Below are 23,325 nucleotides of genomic sequence, written 5' to 3' on the forward strand. Positions count from 1 at the left end.
CAGAGGTGGGCATTAGACTAGCTAGTTTAAGTCACTAAATGTCACAGGTGTAAGATAAGTGAATCCAAACCACAGTATTTATGAATGGTCTGATTCAAGGGGATTGGGCCAAAAAAAAAAAGGCATGACCCTGGACAGAAGTCATATCCAACATGAAGTAGAAGTCAAAACTATGGCTTCACAAGTCCTTGGTTGGGTTCAAATAAGATTAAATATGTAAAGCAGGATCAGGCATTTTTAACATCAAAGAAGTAGAAGAGCTAGAGGCCAGACTCTGATCAAACAGCCCCTTCCCCCAAAATACACCATTTAAGATATTTTAAATACTTACAGGACCCTGGTGAAGACCTCATTGGCCACTGTCTCCCAAGAGAGAAATAATCAACAGATATGTGAATCATCTTCCTTCTTTCATTTCTAAATTGATTCAAGTACAGCCCCAGGCCTTGGTTTGGACGATTATTGATTATTTGTAACTGGAGTTGTATTGAAATTTCACATCTCACGTCTGTTCTCAAAAAAACATTTTTCTAACCCCCTCAAGTGCTGATAACTATAATCAAGCTATCATCATCGTAATAACTACAATAACGATCACAACAATACATGTGTATCCCACTTCATGGTTTAGAAAATGCATTCCAAGATGCTTTCACATGTATTCACTCATATATTAAAGGGCATTTTCTTACATTAATGGAGAGTGATCCTGAGAGTAAAAAGGATAAACAAAGCAGATGATGGCTTACACATTAGCACTTTACGGTCTTAGTGGAAGTGTGCTGGGCCCGTATCCCTTCAGATTCCATTACCATTTCTGTGCACACCAATCTGACTAGTAAGAGCCAGGAACTGCATCTTTGTTGGCTGGCTGGCCTTGGGCTGCCAGAACCCACTCAGCCTGAGCATAAGGTGGGATGGAAGTGACTGGAGATTATCTTCCCAGGATGTTCACATCCCTTACCAATGACTGATGGGTGTGGGAATATAAATACCCCGGCTCTTTACCCCTTGGCTAGGATCGTTCTGAAGTGTGTGTTTTATAGCATTTCCCGAATTTTCCCTGAAGGCTTAAGCTTTAGTTGCCCACAGTGATAGCTGGGGGTTTGGCTATTTGTTGTTGTTGTTGTTTTTTAATACCCTTTGCATTACCTCCCCATTATCATACCATATCTTTTCAATTCCCAAATAAACCATGCATCCTCCACCCTCCTCCCAGAAACTGTTTTTTTGGATGAACCCTATTCAGACCAGGTCAAAAGTCCTCATGAATACTCTGAATCAATGGACAACATGTAGCATACAAAAGATAAAGGTTATACTGAACTGAGCAATCTGAATATTCTTCTGAACATTCATTGTATTCTTTAAAAAGTCTCTCACCTGTCCATTATAAGGTAATCGTGGCCATTATCATTCATTTATCAATACAGTTGAAGTATGGAGCTTTGTGGGGACAATATGCTGAATACTATAAGGAAAAATGAAGTCATTGACCCCGAACTCCCAGAGTTCACAGTCCAGAGATTAGAGACAGACATGAAAACAAAGCATCAACCCTCGGTGGAACAGTGACCCTGAGCTGAGGGTGTGCAGAGTCAGACTCTTGACCAATGAGCTCCTTCAAGTAGAACCAGACTCAGAAACATACAACAAACAGCCGAGCCAGGGAAATAGCAAACTCTGATTGCACCACAAACAAATCAGAGAGACCTACTGTGTGCAGGCTTCATTCACCATCGGAAGAATGGGTGGCAGCAAGATACCACCTCACAATCTAAAACCAAAGAACAAAACCAGAAGTACTGATCTTAGCAAATCTACTGAGATCTCAGCATTTGTCACAGACCTCATTGTCTCATCAGAAAAACTGATCGTCTCATGACCCAGTTCTTGTATGACCTATCTCTGAAGACAAAGTGGAAGCAGACAGACCAAGTTACAAGCAGGTTCTGTTGGAAGAAAACAAATACTTTCCACAACAATGCATCACAGAACAAAGAAAAGGGAGCTTCTTGTAATCTCTGTATCTCTGCTTCACAGAGGAAGCCGAGATGTTCACCTGAGTGTAAAATCAGCTCTCACCACCCTCTTCCCCTTTTCAAATGTGAGCAACATAATCTTAGGATAAAAAAGATAGAGCGTTTCTTTACACTGTCGATAATAAAGAAATGCAATTTGTTTCTCTGAAAAGCTGTCTGGAACAAATACATGAAAAGTTTCTAGAAGGATTGGGATACATTTGATGGTGGACTCCACAGTGATTACTAATGGGTTTGTCCAAGATCAGTCAACCACAGAGGGTGAGGACAGAAATTTACATAGCAGGCTGCTATTTACTTAGAGAGCCATGTACTTGCTCTCTGGACAGTCACATTCTGCAAGCCACCTTCTGGGTAGTATGATTCCTCTCGATCTTCAGAAGGGTTTCTATTACAGATTGAGAGACAGCAAGATCCCAGAGAAGGAACAGCTACAAGATCCTGGCCCCAGGCTGGACCTGGTTAAATGGTTGCCCATGTGCCTAAGTGTGACCCAGGACAGCCAGGGAGAGAAGCAAGTCTCCCAGGGTTATACACACAATGATACAGCTCTCTCCCCAAAATTATCCCCTAACAAGCTGAACGCACCCCATGTCTCCAATTCCTCACCTCCGGTTCTCTCTTTATACTTACTTCAGTTGGGTTTTCACCTCTCTCGTTCTGCAGAAACTGCTCTTGTCCAAGTCATTAACCACCCCCATGTTGCTGAATCCATTGGTGCATCCTCAGTCCACATCATACTTCATGAGTCAACAGCACTTACAACGGTTACTCAATTTCTCCCATCAATGCACTTTCTTCACTCAGGTTCCAAGACACAAGACTCTCTAGGTATCCTGGCACATTGCCTTTTCAGGTTCTTTTGTTGGATTCTTCTTCTTCCCGAACCCTTAACATTGGAGTGCCCAAGTCTTGGTCTTCAGTCTCTTCTCTCTAAAAGCTTTCCAGCCCTCAGAGCTTCAAATGCTATCCATATGCAACTCCAAATCATACCTCTAGACCAAAACTTCTCCTCAGAACCCCATACGTGTCCATACAGCAGTTACTCAACATTTCCACTTGGACATGGTTACGTGTTCACTTGGGACTTGTGATTCTCCCACCCAGCCTCTCTGCCTGCAGTCTTCTCTGCGTCACTTGATAGTATTCACACATTTGATTTTTCTCCCATCCCACAATCAATCCATCCATGAATCCCCTTGGATCTTCCTCTTCATTACATTCTCCCCACCTGATCTGAGCCATCATCATCTCTGCACTATAACCGGTCTTCCTGCTTCCAACCTTCCCCCTTCATTTTATTGTTCCCAAATAGCACTAGAAGTATCCTTTTCAGATGTCTATCACACCATGTTCATACTCTGATTCACACCTTCCAGTGGCTCCCATTTCGTGAGAAGAGAAGCCAAAGTCCCTCCAGCGTCTGCTTGATATGAGGCATCACCACACCTCTCTGCCCTCTTTCTCCATTGTTCTCCCATTCCTAACTCCCATCCACCTCCACTGGCCTCCTTTCTGTTTCTCGAACATAACTGAGGAGCTTAAGGCCATGAAGCATGCCTTTGTCTAGCCTTTGTCTAGAACGTTCTTCCACTTGATTTCTGTTCAGCCTATTACCAATACCCCCCCCACCTGCTTGTAGCCTTTGCTCAAATGTTACCTTTTCAATGAGGCCCATGCTGAGCACCCTACTCAAAATAGAACCCACTACCTAACTGCAACATTCCCGCTATCTCTCTCCCTGCTCCCTATTTTCCCGCATCGCCTTCTGCTGTGCTATACAATGTAGTTAATTTATGATGCTCACTGCTCATTGTCTTTCTGCCCTTGCTAAAATAAAAGCTGCACAAAGACAGGGACTTTATCTTTTCGGTTTACAGGTATAGCTAATGCCAGTGTCTAGAACTGTGGCCAGCATATGCTAGGAAGTCCACAGATATTAGTTGATTTAATTACATGAGTAAATGGAAATAGCTGGTCAGGATGGAGAGTGGCAAACAAAGAAGCCAAGAAAATTAAGTGGATGTGTGATAGAAGTCAGAATGACCTTTATTTCTGCCCTTCCCTGAATCCTTATTTTTTCAGCTTTTCCTGTGATTCCCTGCATGAAGATCCTATAAATAAACCTCCTATCCCTGTGATAATTTGAGTGAGCCCCATTCCTACCACCAAAACATCCATAACTAAAATAATCATATTTCTCTCCTCCCTAGGAGTCCATAGACTCTGCTTATGATTTATTAGATCAAGTTCAAAGACAGCATCCACACTGAAGGCTCTGTGGGTGAATCTCTCAGCTATCTAAATCCCATTCAACCTCCAAGGGCTACCTCTTTTTTTTTAAGATTTTTTTTCCCTTAATTTGAGAGAGAGAGCAGGGAGAGGTAGAGGTAAATTAAAGGGAGAAAAAAATCTGAAGCAGACTCCGAACTGAGCACAGAGCCTGACACAGGACTCATTCTCATGACCGCGAGATCATGACCTGAGCTGAAACCAAGAGTAGGTCACTCAACCAACTGAGCCACCCAGGCTCCCCGCAAGGGCTACCTCCTTTAAGAAAATTTCCCAACACCAAGAGAATACATTTGCTCTACTAGACATTTGGGGATTTGATTAAGTTTGTCAAATGAGATGTTTGTGTTTTCCCTTGATTGTGAAACTGTGTCTCTCTACAATAAATTTATAAGCCACTCATGAGGATACACAGTAATACATGATAGCTGATACTTATTGAGATCTTATTAGGTGCTGTGCACTGTTCTAAACTCTTACATGTACTGTGGCATTAATCATCACAGCACCATCATTAGGAGAGATGTACTATTATCTTCACTTACTACTGAAGATACTGAGGTCCAGAGGGGTTTCGTAGCTTGCCGGGTATTACAAAGCTAGTTAGCAGATGAGCTAAGATTTGAGCTTAATGCAGTCAGACCCCTTATCGCACACTATAACCACTAGGCTATTTCAAAACTTCCTCACTGATGTCTCATAATAATACATTCAGAGGTAGTATTCAAAATATGTCCCTGTTACTCAGTGTAGCCCACAGTTCAGCAGGCTCAGCATTCCTAGGAGCTTGTTAAAAGTGCCGGATCTGCTCTCCACCTGCTTCCATGTACGCTGCCATCAGAATCTGCATTTTAACAAGATTTCAAATAATTAGGATGCACAGCAAAGTTGAGAGACACTGAAATATTTAACAAATTGTGTTAGTCATAATCACGCAGGAGGAGGAAGGTGAGAAAGGGTCCCAGGGGCTGGGAAATCAGAGTAGGGGTGGAATGTTGAACAAAATAATGGCTTTTTACTATCTACTATTTATCTAAATAGTAGATAAATATCTACTAAATATCTAAAGTATTTTATTTTCCAACATCAATATTAGTTGTAAGTACTTACCATCTGAAGATTAGCCTCTCAGTGTACTAAAGTGCTATGAATGGCTTACAAGTGTGTTATGTGTTGACCCCACCCCCTTAGCCTTCTTAGCATCCAAGTGGAGCTTGGAGACCCAAAGCCCACACATGGAAGCATGAATAACTTCATCTAGGGTTCCTAAGAAGGTGAGCTGAGCAGAGGTGGGCCTGACAGCAGATCCTAATATCTCAGTAAGCATGGGGCATGATGAATGACCACCTGTGTTTTGGCACAGTTCCCTAAGGGCCGCAAGGAGTTCCTCCATACCTTGGACACCTTTATTGCAGGCAGCTGTATGGTATACCCCAACCTGCCCTAAACAACAGGCCCACAGACCTGCTAGCATAGTTTGTGTTCCAAATACCTAAGCAGTCAGGTGCACAGGTGAAGGAACAAGAGTTGGAGTTGGGGAGGCTGAGATATCAGCAGGTGTTCCTGGAAGAAGAGTTCCAGGGGGCTCTGAATCTCTGCCTTCATACATATCAGATGCTTTTGCAGCTAATATGCCCTTTTGGTGGGATCCAGGCTAGCTGCGGGGTGACTGCTCTAACAATGCATGTGTTTTCTGCTAATTAGAGCATCATCATTATTTTGAAATACTTGATATGAAAACATTCTGTTGGATTTGAAACCCATTTGCATTATCACAAGAAATTTCAGCATTACATTTGTCAGGGCAAAAAAAAAAAGAGAGAGAGAGAAGCTGTTAGCTCCTTTAAATACACTTTTAGCAACTGCAAATTTTGAATAGTTGTAAAAGTGGTTTTAAATGTTTTATCACCTACCTGTGTGAATAAATTCTCCTGCCAATGGTGACTATCAAAAATCTGAAAAGATCACCATTAAAATGTCATTATCAGGAATTGAGGATAGCCTTGTCAAGCATAAACGTGATATGAAAAATTATGTTCATAAGGGTAATGGCTGAGGAAGATCCAACCAGTCCAGCACATCTGCAGATAATAACTATCAACTGTGAATATCATACAAAACAAACAGTGACCTGAAGGCGCTGAGGAGTATACAGAAGCAGGTATGGTCCACTGGACAGTCCATGCCCACAGGACAGTAATATTGAGTTGTTATTTTCACAGCTTTTAGCCTGAGGTCAAACATGGTTGGCATGGAGCATGGAGCAGTATGGATGCTGATGGAGAAACCATAGCTTTCTGTTCAAGGGACCAATTAAATATGGGTCAACTGTAGCCCCTGGAGAGAGAGGCAGAACACCAGAGATAGAATCCCCAAATTCTGTCTTTCCATAACCTTGGCTAACCCCTAAAACACGTGGGCATGGAAATGAGTCAAATCAACTCAGTTAAATACCAAGATCTGCACCGAAATTGGAGTTACCCACCAAGAAGTAGAGATTGCAGTTCAAGTCCAACCAACTTAATTGCCCACCCAAACAAAACCAACACTCATTAGAGTAAGATAAAAGAACCCAACATCTCTACATCTGCATATTCATAATGTCTAAGATACAATAAAAATGTATCTGAAATGCAAAGAGACAGGAAAATGGAACCATTCACAAGAGAAAACTGACCTGTAGTCAGCTCCAATATAACCCAGATGTTAGAATTAGCCAAAATGAAATTTCAAACAGCCATTATAATTACTATACTCCATGAAGTAAAAGAAAATATGCCAGCGATAAACAACAACAACAAAAATCCCAGGAAGTGACAGTAACAAATAGAAATAATAAAAAAGAACCAAATGGAAAAGTCCCTAAGCGAAAAGTGTAATATCTGAAGTTTTCAATCACTGGATGAATTTAACAGAATGCCAAAGACACAGGAAAGAGTAAGTGAACTTGCAAAAGATCAAATTTATCCAATGTTAAGAACAAAGAAAAAAGATGTTGAAAAAAAAGCAAGTAGAGCTTCATGACCTATTAAGCATATAAACCAGTCTAACATATGTGTAATTGGAGTGCAAACAACAAATGGGGTAAAAAACATTTTTGAAGAAATGATGGTCGAATATTCCAAATTTAATGAATGATGTACATTTACAGATTCAAAATGCTCAGCAAACATGAAGCAAGACAAAAGAAAGACACACATTATAGTCAAATCGTTGAAAACTGATGATAAAAGCAAGTAATAAAAGCAGCAAGAAAAACACCCAACTCTTTACTTGATTAATAGCTGACTCCTTATCAGAAAGTACAGAGGTTGGAGGAGAGTAGAACACCATTTTGTTAGGGTGCTGAAAGAGAAATTTCTCAAGAGAGAATTCTAGATCTAGTGAAATTCTTCTCTAAAAATGAAGGGAAAGTAAAGTCATAATAAGATAAATGTAAACTAAGAGAATTTGTGGAAAACAGATCTCAAACAAGAACTGCTAAAGGAATTTCTTCAAACAGAAGAAAAATTAAACCAGATTGAAACTCATAGCCGCAGAAAGGAATGACTAGCTTTAGCAATGATAAAAATCTTGGTAAATGTCAAACTATTTTCACCTTTTTTCCATATAATTTCATTACAATGCATATGACTCTAAAGACAAAATTACAGACTCGTGGATTTGTAATACATTTGTAACACAGAGGTCCATATAGACCTTTATGGTGGCACACTTGATATATTTTTCATGAAATGGTACAATATTAACCATAGATAAATGTTAAAACCTAAGAATTTACATTGCAATCCCTAAATGGACCACTACAATGTAATATAAGATGGAAAGCTAGAAGCTGCTAGGAAAATAAAAATGGAATTCTAAAAATAACCAAATGATACCTTCCCCCAAAAAGACAGGAAAGAAATAATAAACAAACAAAAAAACCAAAGGAAACAAAAAGTTGAAACTGAAATGGCAAACCCAGGGGTCCCTGGGTGGCTCAGTCAGTTGGGCAAAGACTCTTGATTTCTGCTCAGGTCATGATCTCAGGATCGTGAGATCGAGCCCCACATCAGGCTCTGTGCTGGGCATGGAGCCTGCTTGAGATTCTCTCTCTCCCCCTCTCCCTTGGCCCCTGCCCCACTGCTCCTGCTCTCTCTCTCTCTCTCCTCCTCATAAAAAAAAAAAAAAAGGCAAACACATGACTAACCATATCAATAATTAAATTATCAATTACTTTGACTTAATTGATATTAACAGGGCACTAGACCCAACAACTATAGAAGACACAGTCTTTACAAAGCATATGGCTCAGTTGCAAGACCACACACTGGGCCATGAGACAAGCCTAAATAATTTTTAAAATGCTGAAATCATACAGATAGGTTGTCTATCCAAAATGGAATTAAATTAAATCAGTAACAATAAAGTATCTAGAGAGCTCCAAATATTAGAAAAACTAAACAACATACTTCTAAATAATCCATGTCTCAAAAATTTAAAAAGAAATTAGAAATGCTTGGAGCTAAATAATAATTCAATGTACAAAAATTTGAGAGACACAGGTAAAGTAGTGTTTATAGAGACTATAGCTTCAAATTCCTAGAAAAGAAGAAAGGTCTAAAGTTAATTCTCTAAGCTTCCACTGTAAAATTTAAAGAAAAAGGGGATGCCTGGGTGGCTCAGTAGGTTAAGCGTCTGCCTTCGGCTCAGGTCATGATCCCAGGGTCCTGGGATCGAGCCCAGCATCGGGCTCCTTGCTCAGCGGGGAGCCTGCTTCTCCCTCTCCTTCTGCTGCTCCCCCTGCTTGTGCTCTCTCTCTGTCCAATAAATAAATACAATCTTAAAAAAATAAAAATAAAATTTAAAAAAATACAGCAAAAATAATACCCAAGATAAGTAGAAGGAAAGAATTACTAAAGATGAGAGAGAAGAAATCAGTAACATTTTTAAAGGACAAACAATAAGGAAATTAATGAAACCCAAAGCTGATTCTTTTAGTTTAATGAAATTGAAAAGCCTCTACCTGGTTGTTGAGAGAGAGAGATAGAGAAAGGGAGAGAGAACACAAGTTACCAATGTCACGAACGAGAGAGATGTCACTATAAATTTTGCAACATAAAAAAGAAAATGAAGGAATATTATGAATAACTTTTTGTCAAAAAAATTCAACAACTTAGAGTTAGATAGACAAATTCCTTGACAAATACAAGCTACCAAAACTGACCCCGAGAGGAACTGTGAACTTGAATAGCATTATATATATGAAAGAAATGTACTTTATAATTAATAGGTTTCTGCAAGGAAAATTCCTACCCAGATGTGTTCACTGGTGAATGTACTCACTAGCAAATATATAAGAAAGACATGATACCAATTCTACTCAAAATCTTTCAGAAAAGAGTGGTATTACTTCCCAACTCATTTTGTAAGCCCGTGTTACACTAACAAAACCAGACAAATGTATCACAAGGAAAGAATGTACATCTACATACATCTGTCATAACATAGATGGGAAAACCTCACAATATTTTAGCAAATGGAGTCTGGCAATATATAAAAGGATAATAAATTTTGACCAAGAAGGGTTCATACCAGAATGTAAGGTTGGTGTGACATCTGAAAATGAATCAACATGATTCACAGTATCAGTGGAATAAAGGAGGAAAAAACACCTGAACATGTCAACAGATGCAGATAAAATGTTTGCAAAAGAAACAAAAACTCTCAGAAAGCTACAAATACATGGAAATTTCCTTAATCTGACAAAGGGCATCTGTTGCAAAGCTCAAAAGCTAGCCTCATACTCAGTGGGGAAGGACTGAACAGCTTCTACTTAAAAAGCAGGAACGAGGCAAGGACACCATCATCACTATTACTCTACATTGTGCTAAATGTTTTAACCACCGATGTAGGCAAGGAAAACATTCGTTAAGCACTCAGTTTGGAAAGAAAGAAGTAAATCTGTATAGGAAATGATGTGATATGTGCTTTAAAAATCTTAAATGATCATCAAAAAAGCTGCTAAGAACTAATAAGTGAATTCATAAAGTTTCCAAGATAAAATACAAAAATTAATTGTATTTCTATATACTATTGATGAACAATTGGAAAATGAAATAAATATCAATTTACAATGAGAAGCAAAGTCAGGTACTTATGAATAAATTTTATGAAAAGTGTGCATTTAAAAACTTAAAAAAAATGTTGAGGAAAATTAAAGATAGCCTAAATAACCTAAATAATGGAGAAACATATGACATGAATGGCTTCAAGGGTTCAAATCTTGCTAATACCACAATTTTTCCCAAATGTCTATATATTCAAAATTATCTTAATCAAAACAACAGGCTTGATTGAAGAATTGACAAGTTGATTCAAAAATTTATATGGAAAGGCCAAAGGCTTACAGTAGTCAAAAGAATTTGACTTACATGAGGCACCTGGCTGGCTCAGTTGAGTGTCTGACTCTTGATTTCAGCTCAGGTAATGATCTCAGGGTCTTTTGATCAAGCCCTGCATCAGGCTCCATGCTCAGTGGGGAGTCTGCTTGAGATTCTCTCTCTCTCTCCCTCTGTCCCTCCCCCCCCACCACACTCTCTCTCTCTCTCACTAAAAATAAATAAATAAATCTTGAAGAAGAAGAAGAAGAAGAGGAAGAAGAAGAAGATGATTGGGACACCTGGGTGGCTCAGTTGGTTAAGCATCAGACTCTTGATTTTGACTCAGGTTGTGAGTTTGAACCTCACATCTAGCTCTGTGCTAAGCACAGAGTCTACTTGATATTCTCTCCTTCTGCCCTTCCCCCCGCTCTTTCTCTCTCTCAAATAAATAAATAAAATAAATCTTAAAAAAAAAAGATTAACAGAACAAAATCAAGAAACAGACCCACAAAGAGACGGGCCAGTTGATTTCTGATGAAGGCACTAAGATCATTCAATGGGAAATACTCAGCCTTTTCAATAAATGTGCTGAAACAATTGGATATTAGTATGGAAAAAAATGAACCTATCACATCATACAAATAACTTGATTCAAACTGGATCATAGAGCAAAACATTAGATACAAAACTATATAATTTCGGAGGAAAGCATAGAATTAAATTTTTATGACACTGAGTAGAGCAAAAATTTCTTTAAAAAGATTCAAAAGCATGAAAAACACAAAACGGGCATCATCAAAATTAAGAACTTTCTCTTTAAAAAGATATAGTTAAAAGCACAAATACATGTATTTAACATACCAGATACTTAATACATCTGACAAAGATATATATGCATATATATCTTTATCTACCTATATATCCTTACTTATATATATATACACACATTTACATACGTATACTTACATTACTTATACTTACCTTACTTATATATATATTTATATATATACACAACTTTATATATATCTTTATATATCTATCTTTATATATACTTATATGTATCTACATCTTTTTTTTTTTTTAAGATTTTTTATTTTATTTATTTGACAGAGAGAGACACAGCGAGACAGGGAACACAAGCAGGGGGAGTGGGAGAGGGAGAAGCAGGCTCCCCGCAGAGCAGGGAGCCCGATGCGGGACTCGATCCCAGGACCCTGGGATCATGACCTGAGCTGAAGGCAGTCGCTTCACCAACTGAGCCACCCAGGCGCCCTGTATCTACATCTTTAATATATACCTTTTTATATAAATACGTACACATATACATGACAATATCATATATCCAAATTATTAAAGGAAATCTTTCAAGTTAATAAAACCCAAGAAAAAACATTCAAATTATTCAGACTCTTCACAAAACAGGATATACAAATAGCAAAAAAGGCCATGAAAAGATGCTCACCATCACCTCTCATTAGGGAAGTGCTAATTAAAACTAATGTGAAGGGTGTCTGGGTGGTGCAGTTCGTTAAGCAGCTGATATGGTTTCAGCTCAGGTCATGATATCAGGGTTGTGAGATCGAGCCCCACATCGGGCTCCATGTTCAGCTCAGAGTCTGTTTGGAATTATCTCTCTCTCTCCCTTTGTCCCTCCTACTTGTGCTCTCTCCCTCTCAAATAAATATATAAATCTTTAAAAAAAAAAGAAAAAAAAGTAGTATGAGATTCCACTACTCATCTACTAAAATAGCTAACATTAAAAATATTAGCTACACTAAAAGTTGGTAAGAATGTGGAGCAAATGGAATTCTCATACATTACCAGTAAGAATGTGAAATGCTGCAGCCACTCTGGACAACAGTTAAGTGGTTTCTTAAAAAGCTAAACATAAATTTACCATCGCTAAGCAAACCCACTGGAAAATGAAGGAAGACCTAAATAAATAAAAACACATGTCCCCACAAAGACTTGTACAGGAATGTTCATAGCAGCTTTATTGATAATATCAGCTATTTGAAACACCCTAAATGTCATCAATAACTATTATATATCTGTACAATGGAATACTACTGAGTGATAAAAAGGAACAAAATATTGATACACATGGCAACACAGATCAGTATTAAAAACATTAGGCTAAATAAGAAAAAGTCAGGGGCGCCTGGGTGGCTCAGTTGGTTAAGCGTCTGCCTTCAGCTCAGGTCATGATCCCAGGGTCCTGGGATCGAGTCCCATGTCGGGCTCCCTGCTCAGCAGGGAGTCTGCTTCTCCCTCTCCCTCTGCCCCTCCCCCTGCTCATATTCTTTCTCTCTTTCTCTCTCAAATAAATAAATAATCCTTTTTTAAAAAAGAAAAAATCAAACAAAATGCCACTGTATGATACAATTTACATGGAATTGTAGTAAAGACAAGACTATAGTGACAGAATTCAGATTAGCGGTTGCATCGTGCCAGGAGTCGAGTTAGGAAATCAACTGCAAAGGAATGGAAAACTTCACGCTGCATTTTTGGACATGAAGGAGATATCTACACTTTGATTGTGCTGGTTGTGTAGACAATCGCTAAAACTCATTACTATTCATTTAAAATAGGCGAATTTTACTGTATATATAAATTATATCTTCAGTAAAGCTGGGGATGATGCAAAATGTTATGTGGACAGAAGCATGCTCAAGTTTCTCATGAAAAAAATGTGAAAAGATTGTGTTTGAAAGTTTCATAGAGGGCGCCTGGGTGGCTCAGATGGTTGGGCGTCTGCCTTCGGCTCAGGTCATGATCCCAGGGTCCTGGGATCGAGTCCCACATCGGGCTCCCTGCTCCTTGGGAGCCTGCTTCTCCCTCTACCTCTCTCTCTCTCTCTGTCTCTCATGAATAAATAAATAAAATCTTTAAAAAAAAAAAAAAAAAGAAAGTTTCATAGAAATTTGATATTTAATACCTTCCCTAGTATTTTCTATTTTTTCTCCTAATCACATAATATAAAGAAAATAAAATGAATTTTTGTTTAGCCTCCTATAGGCATCCTCAAATCCCTCCAGTTTACCTAAGTGTTCTGAGCAATTATGATCATTTTCTACAGAGGCCTGAATGTGAAAACATGTAGGAAGCAAGAATCTCTACTGTTGACATGAATTCCCCAAAGAAACTAAGGGTAGGGTTCAGAAAAGGGTTTGAATCAAAATGGCATGCTTCTTTTTTTCCTTTATCATCTGAGTCATTTTACATATAAGATTCAGTGGCATTTAGTACATTCACTGTTGTGAATCATCACAACTAAATAGTTCCAGAACATTTTCATCACTCTGAAAGGAGACCCATGCCCTTGACTGCTTTTATTTCTGAGCTTCACATTCTTGAGTTTTCAGATCACTTGGGTCCTCTGCCTCTCCACACAGAACCACGAGCAACCAAACGAACTTGTGGCAGTGAAGGAACTTGTGCTCAGAAAGTGAAAACAACTCTTTGCAAAACGTTCGCACCTCATTCAAAAAGATACTGCACACACAGGGAGGGGGGAGTTATTCAATATCTTCTCCAAGATGGCAGTTTCCTCAAGCTCAGAGACCACTGGGACATCCTCACAAGTCCTGTCATGAGCCAAACTCAAACCACAGCCAACTTCTGTATCGCTCAGTGAAGAACCTGTATATCACATACTCAGATCCACTCTGGTAAATTTAGGTAATAAAGGGAATTTATGGGGAGGAATTGGGGTAGTTGGGGTCACAAAATCAAACAGCAGACAAACCAGGCCTTAGGAAAGGTGGGAACCATGGCATTTCAGGGGACTTCATGATGGGAACTCTTGGTATTGCTAGGTGATACCATTCCAATGTCTCAATTCAGGTATATCCAGAGACTGCCCCCACCACCCAGTGTCTATTCCTGGGAGAACCTGATTGGCCTCACTTGATCACGTGCCAAACCCTTGCCCACATGAGTGGAGTAAAATGATCAACTGGTCTACCAGGCCCTGAGGGAATGACGAAGGTGTACTTTGCTAAAGAAAAGTGGACTGTTAATGGATGCCTCATAGAGTTAGTATCCAGTTAATCATAGGTAGCTATAATCGTGTATTTACAAGGTAAAATGAAGCTGAAGAAATAAACCTGGTTGTAGAGGGTGGTGCTTACGAGAATAGCCAAGCAAGCCATGCCCAGTGTCCAGGGAACACTGGGGATGGGACTGCCAGTTGTGATTTCAAACATGATCATCCCAGCTGAGTGGGCATGGAGGAAGGGCAGCAGGCTCTAGGAACTTGTAAAGACAGAGAAACTAAGGCAGAAGAGAGTGTTAGGAGAAATGGTATAGAGTAGAAATGGTAGCATATGGGCTTTGAAATCAAGATAACCTTGGATTACTTTCAGCTCTTCCTTTTCCTACCCATGGGAACTTCACTGAATCATTCAATCACTCTGTGATACATATTACCATTATTGCTATGAATAATAAGAATTAGGTGGTGATGAAAGCGGTAATAAGAGTCACTAGAGATTTGATCCTGTCTCAGGAGCGTAAGTAATCTTTATGTCAGACCCCACTATCTACTATTACCAGCATCCTGGTCAAAAACAACTCCAAGATGAGACAAAGTTGAAGCCATTCATAAAAGATTTTGACTCCACTTGACAGAAGCTAGTGAAAGCAATGACCAACAGAGCATTTTTTTCTATAATGATTTTTTTTTCCTTTTTAGTGGACAAATACTACCTGAGAGAAAACTAGGGCCTCATTTTCACGCCAAAGGCCACGTGATTTTGCATAGCTTCATTTGGAGAGCTGCAGAATAAATTGCAACTTTTTTTTTAAAGATTTTTTTTAAGAGAGAAAGAGAGCAAGTGCAAGCCAGGGGGAGGGACAGAGGGAGAGGCAGAGAGAGAATCCTGGAGCAGACTGCCTGTTGAGTGCAGAGCCCATCACGGGGCTCCATCCAGGGACCCTGAGATCATGACCTGAGCCAAAATCAAGAGCTAGCCACCCAACCGACTGAGTCACCCAGGCACCCCAAAATTGCCACTTCTATTTACAAAATATGTATCTTCCAATGTAATGAGTTATGTAAAGGAAGGAACACTGCTCTCCAAATCCATACACACTATTTTTCTTCACAGAACAACAAAAAATTGCCATTTCCCTAACAGTGTTGATAATTATGTAATGCACATTGAATGCATCGCCTTCACTGAGAAGCCAGCAGTGAACAGTGCCTGGCCATGACAAACAACACAAGCCTCATGGGTGCAGTAACGCAGCTGACTGACTGCACTGTGGATACAGACCACACACCACTTATCAGTGGCAGGCAAGTGGGATAGAACGGAATTTAATGTTGGTCACTGGCACCATGCCTCTGTAAATATAGCCTTGATGGGGATCAATTAAAAGGGGGCAAACTCAAAAAGAGGAGGGGGTGGGTGCCGTAAAGAGGAAGAAAAGACAGGAGCATTTATGGAGAAGTCATTTGCGTTTTATCTCATAAAAACCAGAAATTTTCTTTGGCAGATGGATATATCTTAGAGGAGTACAAATAAGAAAATAAATTACTTAATAAATTACTTAAATGCACTGTACTTAGTAGATAAAATTTTTGAAGACATGATTTCCACAGCAGAAAATCACAAAACCACATTCTCGATGGCTTGCCGAATAGAGAGCACTGGTACAGATCTCTGTGCTCACTTTCAATGCCAGGACGATGAATCCAAAAACCCACTTAAAAAAAAAAAGTTTTCTGGATCCTTATCTTGCTCCCTTAGGGTCCCATTCTTCCTGTTCATCCCTAACTTATTTCCAACTGCCCAATATGGCCAATCATCTCCAAAGGCCAAGGGACCTCTTATAGTATGCCCCATCTGATGCCCCTTCTGATTTGATTTTTCTCTTCAATACTTACCATTCTAGAGTGCCACATCCCTAGAGTCCTGTGCTCTGCTAGTTATTCTCATAAACACAATGCAGATATCAGGAGAATGCAATAAAATCCAACTGATCTCTCAGATCAGATGTTCCTCCTAAACCATTCTTATTCAAATCATGCCAGGGGCCATGGAAAACCTGCAAATGAAATGAAGGGATCATCCCATGAGGAAGGCCCAGGGTAAATGCTCGGGAGGTGAGTGCTTATATTAACCTGGAGCACAGACTATGTTCCAGGATGATGACGGGTGTTTTTTGACCTAACCTCTCCTGCAATACCATGAAAGATGCCCATTTAGCTGGGGCTGAAACTGAGACTCTTTGAGATTAAGCAGATTCAGGCAAGATTAGACAGAAGAAATTGGGAGGATTAAGATTCAGTTTCAAATAACTGCTTTCAAATCACATGTTCTTCCACAAAACTTTCTTGCATCTGAGTCACCTTACGACAGGTGAATATTAGTTGCAGGAAACTCTAATACCTAAAGGATGGCTTGTTTAGGCCCTGGAGAGGCACAGGCATGAATTCAAATTGTAGATGGAAATCATGATCTTTCCTGACAGATATTTTCTCCAAAATGTGTTTGTTTACATTTGGATCCAAGAGCATGATTACCACCGTTTTAACATCTAACCCTTCCTAATTAATAATAACAGCAGCAACAGTGCCTTTCCAGGGAACATCTTTGTAATACTTTCAAAATACACTTAGACATCATTTTTAACACCTAAAATTCTTTTAAGGCAGGAAGGGAAAATATTATTATGCCTCTATTGCTGATAAACCAACCAGTGCCCCAGGCACACAATGAATTCGAGAGACAGAATTTAAAGCAGGTTTTCCATCTGGTGGTATAATGCTTTGAAAAAAAGCTGAACCACGTGCACCTTGAGGAAAGGAAATGTTTAATGAAAACTTAATGTTAAATGGAAGACAGATGCTCTTAGAAGTGGAACAGGACATAGTGGTGTCATTTACTCAATCTCTTACTTTCACACAGATCCTATCTTCAAAATAATAGTTAATTTACATTAAACAAAAAAAATTCTCCAACTTGGGTAAAAATAAAATTTATGCAATCTAGAAGAGATGTTTCTCCTAAAAAGCAATTAAAAGTAAGAAATTTACAAACCTATTTTATGCATTCACTTATTTAACAGATTTTTAGTGACTGAGGCTAGCTCAGAGGTTGCACACTATGGGGGGATTAGATTTCACTGAAATAGTCCAATCATGTCACAAAAGCAAATAAACACACAAAGAACAAAAATAACAAGCCCTGAAGAGGAGGTGGGGATATATGTATCTATAGTTGCTATAATATATTATCTAAAGTGTCCAGTGTTCAACAACAACAAAAATTATGAGACTTGCAAAGAAAAAGGAAAGTGTGACTCATACACTGGGGGTGGGGAAAGCAGGTAACAGAATTAGTCCTTGAGAGGTCCCAGATGTTGGGTTAGCAGACCAAGATTTAAAGCAGCTGTTATAAACATGTTCAAAGAACTAAAGGAAACCATGCTTACATGAATAAAGGAAGGCATGATGACAACAGCTCATTGAATAGAAAATATCAATAAAGAAATAGAAAAAAGATTTACAGAAGTAATGGATGAAAACTTCCAACATTGAAAGAAGTCATTGTTCTACATATTTAAGAAGCACAATGAACTCCAAGTAGGATAATACCAAAGTGATCTACACTCAGATATTATTATAGTAAAAATTTTGAAAGACAAACACAAAGAGAAAATCTTGACTCTGTACTATAATATACAAAAACAGAAGAGCAGATAGAGCTATACGGGAATAACATTTCTATATAGCACTGGAATTGTTAGTATAAATATGAAATACATTCTGGTAAGTTAAAATATATACTGTTGGCCTTAGAGCAGCCACAAAAAAATATGTCATTTAAAAAATTATTGAAGGAATTAAAATGGAACAAGAAGGAAATATTCACTTAATGGAAATGAAAGCACTAAAGAAGGAAGAGAGGGATGAAGAAGAGACATGAGACATATAGAAAGCAAAAACTATAAGGGCAGACATAAATCAAACTATATCAATAATAACACAAAGCATGATTGAGTTAAACAACCCAACATAAAGGCAGAGATTATCAGAGTGACTAAACAAACAAGGTCCAACAACATGCTACCTATAGGCTACACACTTTGAATTCAAAGATATAAAAAGGTTGCAAGTCAAAGGATGGGAAAAAAAAAAGATAGATCATTCAAACAACAACCATACATAGCTGGAGGAGCTATTGTAATATCAGACAAAAGTTAATACATCAGGAAGATATAATGATTATAAACACATATGTACCTAACAACTGAGCCCCCAAATACATGAAGCAAAACTGACAGAGTTGGAGAGATAGTCAATTCAACATTAAAGTTAGAGACATCAATATTCCCATTTTCAGTATTGGATACAACAACTAGGCAGAAGATCAACATGAAAATAGAAAGACTTGAGCAACATGAGAAACCAACTAGACCTTATAGACATATGGAGAACATTCTATCCACAAACTGCAGAATATACATTCTTCTTAAGTGCACATGGAACATGCTCCAATATAGACCATATGCTGGGCCATAAATCAAACCTCAATCAATTTAGAAGGGTTGAAATTGTTTAAAGTATGTTCTCTAATCAGAATTGAATTAGAAATTAATAACCTAAAGAAATCTGAGGAGTTCATAAATATTTGGAAATTAAACAACACTAACTGGGTCAAAGAAGAAATCAAAGTACTTTGAGATGAATGAAAATGAAGATACAACATACCAATATTTACTGGATGAAGCCAAAGCAGTGCTTAATTAGAAGGAGATGTGGAGCTATAAATGTGTACATTAAAAAGCACTAAAAATCTCAAATCAATAACCTGATCTAAACTATGACACTAGACCAAAAAAAAAAAAAAAGGAAATCAAACCCAAAGCAGGCAGACAGAAAGAAGGAAATAATAAGGGAAGAATGGAAAATTTTTAAATGGAAAATAGAAAACCAGAGAGAAAATAAACAAAACCAAAAGTTGATTTTTTAAAAGCTCAACAAAATTAAAGTCTTTAGCTAGAGTGACCAAGAAAAAAGTGAGAAGACAAAAGTCAGGAATGAAGGAGGAGTCATAACTACCTACTTTACAGAAATAAAATGTGAATTTGTGTATGCCTAGATGAAATGGGAGGGAATGCCTAGAAAGACCCAAACTAACAAAACTAACTCAAGAAAAAAGAAAATCTTAACAGTCTTAGATTGAGTAGAGAGAATTGAGTAATCAAACAACTTCCCACAAAGAAAGTCCAAATTCCCTGGTGGATTCTACCAAATGTTTAAAGAAGAATTAACACCAATCCACTGCAAACTCTTTCAAAAAATAGAAGAGGAGGTAAGAGTACTCCTAACATAATCTGTGAGGTCAGCATGATCACCCTGATACCAAAACCAGATAATAACAGTACATGAAAAGAAAACCACTGACCAATATCCACTGTAAACTTAGATGCAAAAATCCTCAATAAAATCTTCACACATTGAACTTACAAATGTTCTAAAATAATTATACAACACAACCAAGTGGGAAATCATCAAAATTAAAACTTACGTGCTACAAAGGATACCATCAAGAAAGTGAAAAGACAACCATCAGTGCAAGAACTATTTGCAAATTGTATATCTGATAAGGAACTTATCTGGAACATATAAAGAACTGCTACAATTTAAAAATAATGAAACAAATAACCCAGTTGAAAAACAGGCAAAAACTTGAATAAACATCTCTTCAAAGAAGATCCAAAAATAATCAATAAGTGCATGAAAAGATATGTAACATTCACCTTCGAGGAAATGCAAATCAAAACCACAATGAGATACCAATCCATACTCACTAGTCTGGCTGTAATCAAAAACATAGATAATAACAGGTGTTGGTGAGGATGCGGTGAGATTGGAATTAGTGTTTGAGGAAACACTGCAGGTGGGAATGTAAAAAATATAGACACTGGATAACAGTCTGGCAGTTTCTCAAAAGTGTAAGCATGGTCTTATCGTATGACCACACTTAGGTAGGCTCTCAAACAAGAACATAAGTCCATATAATAACATGTGCATGCATGTTCATTAGTCACAATAGTCAACAGTGCAAACAACCCAAATGTCCATCATTTAATGAACAGATACATAAAATGTGGTCTATCCAATGGAATATTATTTGGCCATACCAAGGAATGAAGGACTGACACCTGATACAACATGGATGAAACTTGAGGGCACTACGCAAAGTGAAAAAAGGCAGCCACAAAAACCCCACACATTTTATGATTGCATTCATATAAAATGTCCAGAGTAAGCAAATCTATATAGACAGAAAATAGGTTAGTGGTTGCCAGGGGCTGGGGGACTTGGGGTAAAAATGAGAGAGACAGCAAAGGAGTTTAGGGTTTCTTTCTGGAGAAGATTAAAAAGTTTTAAAATTGACTTTTGGTGATGGTTGCACAAAACTTTGAATATAATAAAACCAGTCAATTGTATACTCAAAATCAATGAATTGTATGGTATCTGAATTATATATTAATAAAGTTGTTTTAAAAATCAAGCAGGTCTAAATAGAATTGTTTGGAGATGAGATACAATTTTTTGAAATTAAAGAATGTAACACCAATTTCTCACATTTCTCAAGTTTTTTGCACTGGTTATATCATTCCGATCATGACAATCATCAGAATCTGCCTAGTATTTGAGAAATGAGTGTACATGTCTGTCTCCTTTGTAAATTCTGATGCCCTTGGAAGTAGTTGTCTTGTCTTATTCATCTCCATCAAATCTCTGACTCTAAAGAGCCCAGTCCTGAGTGTGTTATCTGATCTGATACTTGTATCAAACACATTGTGGCACCCTGGCTTTGTAGCAGATCCCACTCATGGGAAGAACACTGCATTAACATTCTTACTAGATGTAGGTAGAGTAACCAGAGGCAGGAGCCCCAGAAGAGTTATTGGACAGCTTCAGAAGAGGTTCACCTTCCATCTCTTTTACCTTGTCTATATTGGGAGAAATCAAACACTGAAAACAGGGAGAGTAGAAAAAGGCTGACCTTAGAAAATGAGCTCAAACTCTGATTTTTTCATTGTATTTTTCCTAGGATATAATTTAACGTCCATTGTATCTTTCAGTGTGGAAGGATAGGAGTAATGGGCATTCCTGGCAAGTCCTGTGTTTCTGGCTCATAGAATATTTCTTCATCATGAACGGGACTCTACTTATGGGACTTACTTCTCATGGCTTTGAGGCATACTTCGTGATTACAAATTCTACCTAGTTACAAAAAGAACTACCCAGACCCTATATTACTAAAATTCAAAAGAATATTTGCTTGCTGAGACTTCCCCTATCAAAAAGGAACCTCCTTCTATGAAGCACTTATGCTCAATGAGCGCAGAAGCCCAAATGCCTTAAATTTACACAAGCATTATGTCAAGTCTTAAGTCAAATTCAAGGCTGATGCATCCTACTCCACTCAAGATTCATTACTGATGTAAAAATTAAAGCATGATTGTTGAAGTATAACTTGCTAAGTTTGGTTGAGTTATATGATGGTTCTCAGTATACTATGCATTATTGTTTCATTTAATTACTCATTCAACAAATATTTGTCAAAACCATATTATATTATACAAAAATTAACTAAAATTGAATCCTGGGCTTAAATACAAAACTATAAAACTTTTAGAGAAAACCGTAAGAGAAAATATTAAGGATCTGAGAGTAGGCAAAGAGTTCTCGGACTTGACACCAAAAGCATGGTCCATAAAAGAAAAAATAATAAATCGGATTTCATAAAATTAAAACTTTCTGCTCTGCAAAAGATCCTGTTAAGAGGACAAAAAGACAAGCTACAGCCTGGGAGAAAATATTTTCAAACCACATATCTGACAAAGGGTTACAATACAGAACTCTCAAAACTCAAAAAAATCCAAAAGGCAACTAGAAAATGGAAAAAAGACACAAAGAAACATTTCACCAAAGATGGCAAGTAAGTATATGAAAATGAGTCCAATATAATTACCCACTAAGGAAATGCAAACAAATAGCATGATTAGATATCAATACACATCTATCAGAATAGCTAAAATAAAATAAAAATAGTGACAACACCAAATGCTGGTGAGGATGCAGACAAATGGGAGTATTCACACATTGTTGTGGGAATGTAAAATAGTTTGGCTACTCTTGACTGTGGTGGTGGATACACAGATCTACACATGTGCTCAAATTGTACAGAACTAAGCACACACATACAAAACTACAAGCAAAATTCAAAATATCTGAATAAAGGCAGTGGATTGTATCTATGTGAATATGCTGGTTGTGATATTATACTACAGTTCAGCATGATTTTACCATTGGGGAAAACTGGGGATCTCTATTATATGAATCAGCAATTATTTCAAAGTAAAAAGGGTAAAAAAAAAAAAAAAAAAAAAGGCCACCATGTGCCAGCAATGGGTTGGGTTCTGGAGATACACCAGAAAAAAAATCAAGAAAAGTCCCTACTTTCTTGAAACTTACATTCTTATGGAGGAGATAGATAGCAATCGATCAACCAATAAACGAACAAACATAATATCATAATAATAAATTCCATAGAGACAATTAAATGAAGTAAAATAATAGCGCCAACAGACTTTGG

Source organism: Leptonychotes weddellii, chromosome 5 (assembly GCF_054177405.1).
Source record: "Leptonychotes weddellii isolate Sample4059 chromosome 5, ASM5417740v2, whole genome shotgun sequence".
NCBI lineage: Eukaryota > Metazoa > Chordata > Mammalia > Carnivora > Phocidae > Leptonychotes > Leptonychotes weddellii.